The 12,665-nt window shown below is 41.6% G+C and overlaps 1 pseudogene; it reads left to right on the top strand.

Moving 5' to 3' along the window:
• LOC125723040 (cytohesin-1-like) overlaps positions 1 to 12,665 on the top strand; it is a 458,952-nt pseudogene that overhangs the window by 115,075 nt on the left and 331,212 nt on the right.

Raw genomic sequence — 12,665 nt, forward strand, 5'->3', positions numbered from 1 at the left:
ATCGAGAGGGTTACCTCCCTTCCCCTTCGAGTTGGCGGCGGGGGTCTGACTGTTTATGCGTATGCACCGAACACCAGCTCAGAGAACCTGGCCTGCTTCGAGACCTGGGAGGGGGAGCTGGGAGGTGCCCCCCGTGGGGACTGCATTGTCCTGCTGGGAGACATTAACGCTGATGTGCGTAGCGACAGTGAAACCTGGAAGGGTGTGATTGGGAGGAACGGCCTGGCCGATCTGAATCCCTGTGCTGCCCACAGTGTGTCCATAATGAACAGCATGGTGGAACATAAGTGCTCCTGTGACCGGAGCATCCTGGGCCGCAGGTCGATGGCCGTCTGATGGGACTGGCAGTTTGTCACTTTTAATATCTGTCCTTATATGTTTCATGTTCTTTTCATAAAATTTTTTATTTTTATATGTATTCCTACGATTTTACTTTGTGCATTAAGCATTTTATTTTTTATCATCTTTTCTGGAAAGCACTTTGAATGACCTTCTTGCATGAAGATGTGCTATACAAATAAACTTGACTGAAACCGACATAAAATATTCATTCTCTACTCATTTCAGCTTCTCCAGTTTACAGCTGGGATCCTCCAGTACAGCAGAGAGCAGCTTCACTCCTGAGTCTCCTGGGTGATTGTAGCTCAGATCCAGCTTTCTGAGGTTTGACTTCAGAGCTGAAGTCAGGGAAGAACAGCCTCTCTGTGACTCTACAGCCTGACAGCCTATAGAAAGGAAACCACAAAATTTCAGACAAAATACAGGCAGCAGCGACCTGTCAAATCACCAGTGCTGACGTTGCCAGTGACTGGCCTGGACCCACCAGAGCAAACAGCCCTTCAGCACCCCCCCCCCCCCCCCCCTTCCCCCATCCCAGGTCTCCCTGTTGCTGATAAAAAGCTGCCATTCGGGGGTAATATTCTGCACTTGGGTTTGCCTGAGTGCCTCTGTTCCTGCAGCTGCCATAAACTGTTCACTGAAGCTCACCTTTTAGCGTCACTGACTGTAATAACAGACATAAATGATTGGCTTCTAAATTAGACCATCCAGTGAGAGGGACCCACTGCATTAAACAACTGGACTCTCTCATCCCAAGTCCTGCCAGAGGAAGAGCACTGAGGACAGAAAAATGATAGCAAACAACATTCAGCATTAGACTCTAAAATCGTCTGTAATGTCTGTGTTTATCCAGTGGACCATAAACTAAAATAAGCTTTCCTATTTCAGTTTCTTTTAGATGTTATAAAGTAGTAAATAAACAATCATAATAATTAAACCATGTATTACTGACTATCAGACAACTTCAACAAGTTACCAAATGGATGCAAAATCAAAGATATTCATTTGCGCCTGGCACTAACCATGTACTCCTTCACAGTACTAAGCCATAGAAAGGGCCCCAATGAAACCCCTGCATTCCTGCATCGCAGATACTCTAATCTCAGCATTTATAAGATTATATTTGTACTGCCTGCCAATTTTTATATTAGATTAGACTAAAAAATGAGAAATATCTATATGCACAAGTAGTTTTTCCTGATAAGAAGGATGACATCAAGACTGTCAGCATTTACAAATCGAATTATGACACATCTGAGTAGCCCAGACTGTCCGGAAAACAAAGCCATACAGCATATGTGGCTGACTAATGTACATGCAGTGTAATAAGCTGATAATCAAATGGATTGAAAAACGCTCAATAATGGACAGGAGTCAAAGGGTAAATAAGGTGCATCATGTGGAAGAGAAGTTAGGTGGCGTTGGGGTGCATTGTGAGTTTCATCTGGTAGCTAGAAGGGAACAAACAGGGCTTTGGGGGGGGGACTTCTCCGGGGGCTACATCGCTCTACCTTAAAAAAAAAATTATTTAAAAAAAAATCTTTTCTCCTTACACTATAATGGCAGGTTTAGGACTAATACAGTACAGTCATAACCAGTGTCAGGGATTCTATGCATTGCTACACAGAGACAAGTCCAGATATTGAGCCCAAGGCTAAAATTGTGGTTTACTTACAAGTGCACTTTGCTGGGCAGTGGGGGTGTTTGTCCTTCTCTGCTCACATTTTCCCCTCTTATCCTGTCTTCTCCTCTGCAGCCCTTCCTCCTTCTCTCTGTTGCTCCTATATTCCCTCCCCTCCAGTCATCTATGTTCTCCTTCCTCTGCGGTCTCTCCTCTTCTCCCATTCTTCAGTTATACTGTCTTCTCCGCTCTCCCTGTATCCCTCCTGTCTTCTGGTCCTGTCGTCTCTTCTCCAGTCATCCCCTGCTTCTCAGTCATCTCTGTATCTTTTCTCTCATTTGTTTGCTTATTCTTTGATTGTTTGTGTTATTTGTTAACCCACCACCCCATGCTGGATGAGTCTTGATGTTTTTTGTTCTTTTTAAAGTTAGGCTTCTTCCTTTGTTTTTGTGCCATATCTTCTGCCCTCTTCTGGTTGCGGCAGTGCATGACACGGGTGGAAAAATAGGGTTTATTATAACACACACATCAAAACCAAAAGGATCAGGATGGATCCAAAATAAACAGCAAATGACCAGGAATGAACTAAATGATGGAATAAACACAACTAGAGAACTATATACATACATACAACATACAGCTATAATGAAGCATCAAAGAACAGAAGCAGAACAAGCACTTAAATACACAGCTAACAAGACACTGAGGACTAACAGGACAGTGAGAATCATAACCAATAACAAGGACTGAGGGCAACCCAGGAACAGGCATTACAGTTAAACAGCACTGGTGAAATCAAAGTGACCTTTCAGCCACATGGTCAGCTCTGCATGGCCCTCTGCTGTTTGCATTAGAAGCTGCTTGAAATTCCCACTCTCCTTACCAACACCTCGAAAAGCCAGGCCTTGCCGTGCCAAGTACTTAACTTCAGAAGATTTTTCCTCACTTGCTGCTGCTCTTTCCAGCTCATCTGAAGGTTGAATATTAACAGGATTGATCTTCTCAATCCATGTCATCAGTGCTAATCTGTGGCACTGCCTGTCTTTATGTGTACTGAATTTATCCAGTGCCTGTTCCAGTTTCACATGCCAATCTTCACAAGAGCTGAATCTCTCTCTCATGCCAGTTTAGACATTTGTGTTACAAATAATTTTGCACAGTAGAGTATCTGCGATGCAGGAATGCAGGGGTTTCATTGGGGACCTTTCTATGGCTTAGTACTGTGAAGGAGTACATGGTTAGTGCCAGGCGCAAATGGATATCTTTGATTTTGCATCCATTTGGTAACTTGTTGAAGTTGTCTGATAGTCAGTAATACATGGTTTAATTATTATGATTTTTTTATTTATTATTTTAAAACATCTGAAAGAATCTGAAATAGAAAAGCTTATTTTAGTTTATGGTCCACTGGATAAACACAGACATTACAGACGGTTTTAGAATCTAATGCTGAATGTTTTTTGCTAACATTTTTCTGCCTGCATATGCTGTGATTGGTACAGTGAAATCTGAGAATGTGTTTGTGGTCAGTATCATAGCCTCAGACAACAAACCAACGCTGTAGCGCGTCACTGTGTTTACATGTGGGAGGGGTTCCAGTTACATAATGGGCTCGTTCTAATTCAACTGTTTTGACGGAGCTCGACAAACCTAAAAAATAAATGCTGGTGTTATGAAAAACTATGTCATATAGCTATATTTGAGATTTATTATAGCCAAACACATCTCGGAGCTCCGAGGAACCTCCTTCTCCTTACATTTGGGGAAGATGGTGGCGCAGGAGGTAGTGCTATCGTTTAGCAACCAGAGAGTTGCAGGTTCGAGCCCTGGTTTCTCCTGACCCCATCAAAGTGTCCTTGAGCAAGACACTGAACCCCAAATTGCTCCCGGCGTGTAGATTGGCACCTTGCATGGCAGCCTCCACCACCGGTGTGTGGATGGGTGAATGTGAGGCATGAATTGTAAAGCGCTTTCAGTTCTCATAAAAGTAGAAAAGCACATTTACCATGTGTGTTTTGGATTTGGATTGTATTGGTGTGTAGTCAATCACTCATGTACATGCTCAATCGCAGTAACATTTTCACAGGAATTTGGGAGATTGAAATGCTAATTCTATGGGGGTGTATTCAGTGGGAAAGGTATGTATGTAGGACATGCCCCCCCCCCCCCCCTTCGTGGTGTTAGATATTCTGTTTCCCTCCCTGTGTGTTAAGTAGTGGGTTTGCTCTTGCATGTTTAATAAAAGATTGTACTACACTGCTTGTCCTGGCATATTGCCTGTGGTTTGAGGGGAGGTTAATCTGTGTGTGTGACCATGAGTGACGCGACATGTGTGCTACAGTATACATCCAGTATGTAACTGTATAAAGTAAAACTCACTGTGTAATATAAAATGCAAATGGATACTGTAATATGAAGCATTGCAGTAAGAGGACAATATTACAGTACAGGGCACATTGTTGGATTACATACCTGTTGGCGCTATGAAATGTTTGATGGTTGTGGACATGGTTGTTCTCCCATCATTCGGCCGACCAGCCTCAGCCATTGTAAGGCCATGATTGAGGACCTAATTATATATATACAGTACTGTGCAAAAGTCTTAGGCAGGCAAAGAAAATCATGTTTAGATTATCCTCCTGTTGGTGTAAAACTATGATATGATGCCTGTCAAAGTGTGTCAGCTTCGCCATTTCAGAACCTCTGCTAAAATCATCCTAGTATTTGCAGTGACCGTCCAGTGCAGCCATGTATTTTTTGACTTGGCCACTAACACACCTCATACAGCTAGTCAATCTCTCACTGACTTTTTAAACCAATATATTTATATATTTAATTGAGCTGTTGGGGAAATTTAACAAAATCATGGAACGACTGATGTGCCCCTGAAGACAAGTTTGGGAACTGAAGCGGTGTTCATCTAGCCATCCAACTAGATATCAGTAACTTTTTAGAAAACAGAAGAAATTATTACTAGTTTTTATTGTGTTACTCTTAATTTGCACACGTTCTAATGTTAAATTGTATTTTTTGTTCTAAGCCAAAGTACACTTGCTACCCAGATAAACAGCTTTAAACATTTCTTTGGACTGCCTAAGACTTTTGCACAGTACTGTACTGTATATGGTAATGCTAAATTGATAACTCCTATCAGTGTTGTGTTTTTGGTAAATATGCTAAATTTGCTGATGCTGTCTTCTCAGTTGCCCCTTTGTCCGCCTTACTTACTCTTGCTATGCCTGCTATGTGCTCACTCTGCGTGCCTTAATTATATTATGGGGTTTTATTATTAATTTATTCATAATCATTGTTATTTTTTCAACCTCTGTGTAGCCATAATATTTTGGGTTTTATAGTTACAGTCATGTGGATTAATCTATTTTCTCTGTGTTTTACCATGAAGAACAAGGTGTGACAGGGGATGATTTTGTGGACATTGGGGAACAAGATGTTTACCTTTTGTTCCCCAAAAACCTCAGACTGAGGAAATCCCTAATTTCCATTTTAAAACTAAAGGCAAGTAAACTGTCTGTTTGATAGCAAGCTCTGTGTTTTTTGTGGTTTCACAGACATACTGCTGTCAAGTCATGGTTACAGAATATATCATATTTAGTTTCATGGTCTTTCCTTCAATCAGTCTGGAGTGGAAGCAGAAGACTTCCTAAAAAATAAGCAGGGAAGTCAGCGGCAACACCTGAACAAAAGAGATTCAGTGTAAGTATCACACAGTCCTGGAAATAGAAACTAAAGTGGACAGAGCTGTTAGAACACAGACAGTGCAGGTGGAAGTAGAATCAGCAGAATAAGTGGTTCTCACATCAGAAATACTGCTACCATTCATTCTGCTCATTCTATGTCCACCTGCACTCCTCTCTATTCTAACGTTTTTGGTGCAAAACTGATATCTTTCTTTTTTCTACACGTCTCCACCAGGCTGTTGTAAGATCATCCCTGGGTGCATCAAAAATGTGGACCACTGCCTGCAAGGGAGCGGAAATTGACTGGAACCCTGTCATAAGCAAAATCTGTACCTCATAAAATTGTTTAAAATCAATATTTCTAATCAAATTGTTTAATTTCTCTATTTTACTTTTTTACCATGTAAAGCACAATAAGTGCTTAAAATTTCAATTCACAAGGTAAAACACCAAATAAAGTGTTTTAACAGAATATTTCATGTAATTTCAAGGTCACAGCAGAGTTGCCCTGCAGCCTCGTCGGCAAAGAGCAGGAAATTCGGGAAAAACCCTTAAAAATGCTCCGAAACAGGAGGGAGGACCTCCGAAGGTCAGGAAAGGTAATACATACGGTACATAGGGAACCTGCAAGCAAGTTAAAATTATTCAATCCCTTACAATCAAATTAAATCATGAATGTAATGTCCGGAATACAGACCTAGTCAGCCAAGGCTGAATAATGTTCCTGTTCTTGTTCTGCTTCACTTTCCTGGCTTCTCATGTCGTGGCAAAACTTCATTTCTACTGATTCCATTGTCTAGAAGAGAGAAGGACTTCAGCTTCACTCCAACGGTATGTAGCTTATCTGTATTTATACCTTATCATTGTGTAATATATATAGTCATACATTTCATAATTTAGCTTCTAAAATATTGTGCAATCACCAGCCCAATTGATAATTTTGCCATCTGAATCCTCTCAGGATCAGTACAGTATATGTGCAAACATATTTTATGTGTTTACAGATGTGTAAGACTGCTGAAAAAAGGTGGGAGAACAGTGGCTCTTGGAGGTAAAATGTGTTTTTACATTTTCCCAGTCCTGCTGCATGATTCACTGTACTGCAGTGTCAGGTTTCCCATTGCCCAGCACACCTAATTTGGCTAAAGAACTTGATGATGTTACGATGATCAGTGTGTTGGCCAGTGAAACTGACAATGTGCTGAATTTTGGGAAATTTTTTAATTTATTATAAACACAATATATTAATCTGCACAATGTAGCAAAACAGTCTGAAACGTAACTGAGATACAGAGGTTATACACTGATCAGCCATAACATGTGAAGTGAATAACATTGATTATTTGGTTACAGTGGCATCTGGCTGTGGGGGGGTTATACAGGTCCTTCTCAAAACATTAGCATATTGTGAAAAAGTTCATTATTTTCTGTAATGTACTGATAAACATTAGACTTTAATATTTTAGATTCATTACACACAACTGAAGTAGTTCAAGCCTTTTATTGTTTTAATATTGATGATTTTGGCATACAGCTCATGAAAACCCAAAATAAATCTAAAAAAATTAGCATATTTCATCCAACCAATAAAAGAAAAGTGTTTTTAATACCAACAAAAAGTCAACCTTCAAATAATTATGTTCAGTTATGCACTCAATACTTGGTCGGGAATCCTTTTGCAGAAATGACTGCTTCAATGCGGCGTGGCATGGAGGCAATCAGCCTGTGGCACTGCTGAGGTGTTATGGAGGTCCAGGATGCTTCAATAGCGGCCTTAAGCTCATCCAGAGTGTTGGGTCTTGCGTCTCTCAACTTTCTCTTCACAATATCCGACAGATTCTCTATGGGGTTCAGGTCAGGAGAGTTGGCAGGCCAATTGAGCACAGTAATACCATGGTCAGTAAACCATTTACCAGTGGTTTTGGCACTGTGAGCAGGTGCCAGGTCGTGCTGAAAAATGAAATCTTCATCTCCATAAAGCTTTTCAGCAGATGGAAGCATGAAGTGCTCCAAAATTTTGATTTCCGAATGACAGAAGCGCCTGACCTGGGCTACAGAGAAGCAGCACTGGACTGTTGCTCAGTGGTCCAAAGTACTTTTTTCGGATGAAAGCAAATTTTGCATGTCATTCGGAAATCAAGTACCCACAGTCAGTGATGGTCTGGGGTGCCATGTCAGCTGCTGGTGTTGGTCCACTGTGTTTTATCAAGGGCAGGGTATTAAATATTAAAACAATAAAAGGCTTGAACTACTTCAGTTGTGTGTAATGAATCTAAAATGTATGAAAGTCTAATGTTTATCAGTACATTACAGAAAATAATGAACTTTTTCACAATATGCTAATTTTTTGAGAAGGACCTGTACAGTATATAATGCTATATATTAGGGTTCCCCAATTCCAGTCCTGGAGAACCAGTTTGCAAGGACCTGTCAAATATGCCTACTAAACCTGGCAATTGGCTGGTGAGCTGAATAAGGTGTTTGAGTATTAAAATCTGGGTGCAGACTAGGCCTGCAGGACTGGAACTGGGGAATCGTGGGGAATTGAAAGTTACCATCACCAAAAATAACTTTTATTTTAAAGTTTCATAATGAAATTAATTTGCTTATCAGGATGTTCTGTTTGGCAAAGTATTCCAGTACTTGGGTTTTAAATTATCCATCGTAAATCTTTGTCACCAGATGCACAGTAATCATCCCGCTAAAGCAGAACTACACTGTCATCGTATTAAAGGGGTGAGTCTGCACACAGCACCGGTTGCTCCAGCATCCACAGTGTCATTCTCCCAAGTTACTATACAGCAATTAACAATCACTGACAGCCGCTAGTAATTAAATGCCTAATAACCATCATGTAGTGATTGAAAGTGATTCAGTCTCAGCCATGGCAAATGTAATCTTATGCATAGCTATTTAACAACAATAGTATTCCCAGATTGAGGTGAGTACGAGGACAATCTTTTCATAGCTATTTCCTAGCATGGAGTATGGCGTAAGAGGCAAGTTTATGCATGCAGACAATTGCATATTTCAACTGATATGGGAATGCCACTTTGGGGCCAATGACAGTCTGACCTCAGTAAAATTCCAGAAGATATTTTTCAGCCTGGATACTTCTCTCCCGTGTAGTAGTTCTCCGCTTTACAGCAACAAGAACTTAACATACATGATGGTACATAAATGTGATCTGCTGATTTCAGATCTGTAAGCATAAATTACCTTTGTTGTATTCCCTGGCCTTCAGGCTAATTGGAGTTGCTAAATTGCCCGTAGGAGTGCATGTGTGCGTGAATGGTGTGTGAGTGTGCCCTGTGATGGGCTGGCCCCCCATCCTGGGTTGTTCCCTGCCTCGTGCCCATTGCTTCCGGGATAGGCTCCGGACCCCCCGCGACCCAGTAGGATAAGCGGTTTAGAAAATGGATGGATGGATGGTATTCCCTGGCCTTCAGGGAATACTTTTGGTTTTAGCACTGTTCCCCTGTCGCTGCAGATACTTTGGCATGCAAGCCAATAACTCAAAAACCGTTCGACGAATCCTTTTCAAACTTTGTACAGGTATTGGTGAGGAACTAGAACTGATTTAATTTTGAAACAGTCCCAAAATGCAAGCAGCGCCACATAGTGATAATGAAAAAAGCAGCAGTTTTGATGCTTGACCCTGCTAAGACCATAACTCAATAACCGTTTGATGGATCTTTTTCAGTCTTTGCAGAGGCATTATAGGGGGCTGGAATGGAACTGATAAAATTTTGAGACAGCTCGCCAGCAAATATGAAATATGGCTCTCAGAAAATATGAAAGAGCTTTGTGCGTGGAGATGTGATCTTTCCACATGATTTCAAGTGAAAACATGAAAAGTCATCTTTAAAACGAAGGCTTTCGCTATTGCAAATGTCACACTATTTAAGGTCTCAAGAAGTCTAGGGGAAGCACAAATATATAGTGCATATAGCTGTGTCTCACATAAAAAGCTTGTGCATACTCTGCTCATATTGTTCAAAATGGAGTAACACTTTGCCATGAATTTTTAATTTTAGTATGAGCCCATATAGTTTAGTCTTGACTGTTTACACGTAAACACTTAAAAAAGATATAGCTGAGGTCCTGGATTCAGAATCCTGCATTTTCTCTCTAACCCCCTCAAAGAATTTCTTGCAAGGATTAATTCAGTATGTTTTAACAACATATAAAAAGACCAGATGAGTTAGGAGCAACACTTTACTTGAGGGGGCACAAATAATGTCGTAGTACATCCATCCATCTATTTTCCAAACCGCTTATCCTACTGGGTCGCGGGGGGTCCGGAGCCTATCCCGGAAGCAATGTGCACAAGGCAGGGAACAACCCAGGATGAGGGGCCAGCCTGTCGCAGGGCACACACACACCATTCACTCTCACACACACACCTACGGGCAATTTAGCAACTCCAGTTAGCCTCAGCATGTTTTTTGGACTGTGGGGGGAAACCCCACGACGACATGGGGAGAACATGCAAACTCCACACACATGTGACCCAGGCGGAGACTCGAACCCGGTTCCCAGAGGTGTGAGGCAACAGTGCTAACCAGTGCACCTGTCAGAGTTCGCTGGTTAAAGCGGGTAGTGCGCACAGGCTGACAAGCGGACAGGAAGCAGGCAAGCAGGCGGAGTACGGGGAAAACTGGGATTTATTCGGGATCGGGACGGAGTAGACAGCACTAAGACTAACTAACATCAATGACAGACCAGAAACTAAGGCAAGTCATGGACTGGAATAGACGAGACTGGGCAAAAATAAGTGGACACAGCTGGGCAAGATCAGGGAAGCACACGTGGGTAATCAGGGGGCATGGCACACACGAGGATCGTACGAGCCGGGCATGAGAGCACCACCATGCCGCCCCTGAAGTAGTACACTCTTACTTAATTTATTAATTAACCAGAAAGTATTAGTTATATACTGATCCCACGTTCGTTCATTCTTAATCATAACAGTTACTGTATTTGTTCATCATTTGTACTTGAGTAGTTACTGAGTTATTACTGAGTAATGTGTATTTGAACAATATAAAATATAATAATATATGTGCTATAAATCAACAAACCATTGTCCTTTCCTTTTATCCACTGCAGGGCTGCAGGAAGCAGCATACAGAGGAAATGCCTTGGGCGGGATGGTAGCCCGGATCAGGGCTCACATACTGGCTCACATGTGGGCAATGAAGAAGTAGCACTTCACGTGTATGGGAGAAAAACAGCAGCCAGAGGAATCCTATGCAATCTCAGTGAGAATAAACTCCCCAGACCCAGGACTGGGGCAGGAATTGCAGGATTCTCCTCTAGCATTTATTTTGGCATACTGTATTTATTGCTATTATCCTTGGTACATGTTTATATTTGCCAATAATTGAAATTGAAATAAACATGATTGTTATTCATCCATCCTCGTACCGCATATCCTGGAGTCGAGGGCCTGGAGCTTATCCCAGGTAGCATAGGACACAATGGTATACTTTTGGATGGGATGCCAGTCCATTGCAGGGAATGCACTCACTCACACACTGTGGGCAATTTAGAGATGACAGTCTATTATTATTAGGATACCTATAGTTTTTAGTAGTTTTCACTATTATTATGCTTTTTGCCATGGGAGTCTATGGCAGCCCATAGAGCTGATTGGCAACTTTTTTGAAATTTGGCACATCGATAGAGGTCAGTTCCAACTATTCATACCAAATTTGGGTTCAATCCATCCATCACTCTAGCACCACCCTCAGGCCAAATTTCAAGAAATGTTTTTGCCTTATTCTCTTTCTTATCATTGTATGATTATGCGATTTACTTTTAAGTATTAGCATTACCTGTCTTGGTGACATCCCATAATAAAACTGATCACCTGATCACATATAAAACACTTCCCACGCAGCACATTATGCTTTATTATCTATTTATTATTCAAACATCAAACTTTGATGACGTCAATGTATATCCCTGACATAAATCACTGACGTGAAGCTATGGACATCATACTTAACTAGCTGACGTTTTAGTATTTTATATAGCATGATGGGTGCAGATCTAACTTAGTGTATAACTTAGTTTCGGCAGTGGTTTTGAAATATAGAGTCCATCGTCATGATCCCATAGTTAGCGGAAGCGAAAATAGTGTAATTAGTACAAGTACTAAAGAAATGTAATGTAATGTAATACCGAACAGCTTTCAAAAATGCGGTACCGCAATACCTTTTTCGCACCGGTATCCCGCGCAGCATCAGTCTGCCTGAGATATTTGATAAAGTGTGGATCTTCCTGTACGTGCAGCACGAATAAATAAAAACCTCTGCTTTGTATACTTGACAAATCTGTGTGTGTCATCATACTCAAAACCGCCCCAAATAAGCCACGAAATTAACCATGAATTCTACCCTACTGTGGTACACAGCTTTGCTTCTTGTGTTTCTTTCACACAAAAAGTTGCAGGTTGATGACAAAACGTGCTCGCGTCCGGACCAGTAAGTGCAACAGAGGGGCAGAACTGGGGAGGGGGGCAGGATGCGATCGTGCTCGGTTGCCGTATAAGGCAGCCGGGCCCAGTGTGGTACGCGCTTAGTCTAATTACAGGTTCTTGTGGGAAGCTTGTGTGATGTATAACCTTGTTCGTGTCAGGTTTCGGACTGGTTGCGAGCGCGATCGCACGGGCAGGAAACAGGCAGGCAGAACACGGGGAAACTGGGATTTATTAGCACTAAAACGGGACGAAGCACGAACATCGACTAACTAACATCAATGACGGACCAGGAACGAAAGCAAGACATGGACTGAAATAGACAGGACTGGGCGTAAATAATCGGACACAGCTGGGTACAAGGGGGAAGCACGTGTGTATAATTAGGGGGGCGTGGCACACATGAGGATCGTACGAGCTGGGCGTGACAGTTCGACATACTGATCGCTATGTATCGCGATACAACAGTTTGAAATGTTACCAAAGTGTCATTTTATAATTCCCATATTAAACAAGTTACCTT

Source organism: Brienomyrus brachyistius, unplaced genomic scaffold (genome assembly GCF_023856365.1).
Source record: "Brienomyrus brachyistius isolate T26 unplaced genomic scaffold, BBRACH_0.4 scaffold45, whole genome shotgun sequence".
Classification (NCBI taxonomy): Eukaryota; Metazoa; Chordata; class Actinopteri; order Osteoglossiformes; family Mormyridae; genus Brienomyrus; species Brienomyrus brachyistius.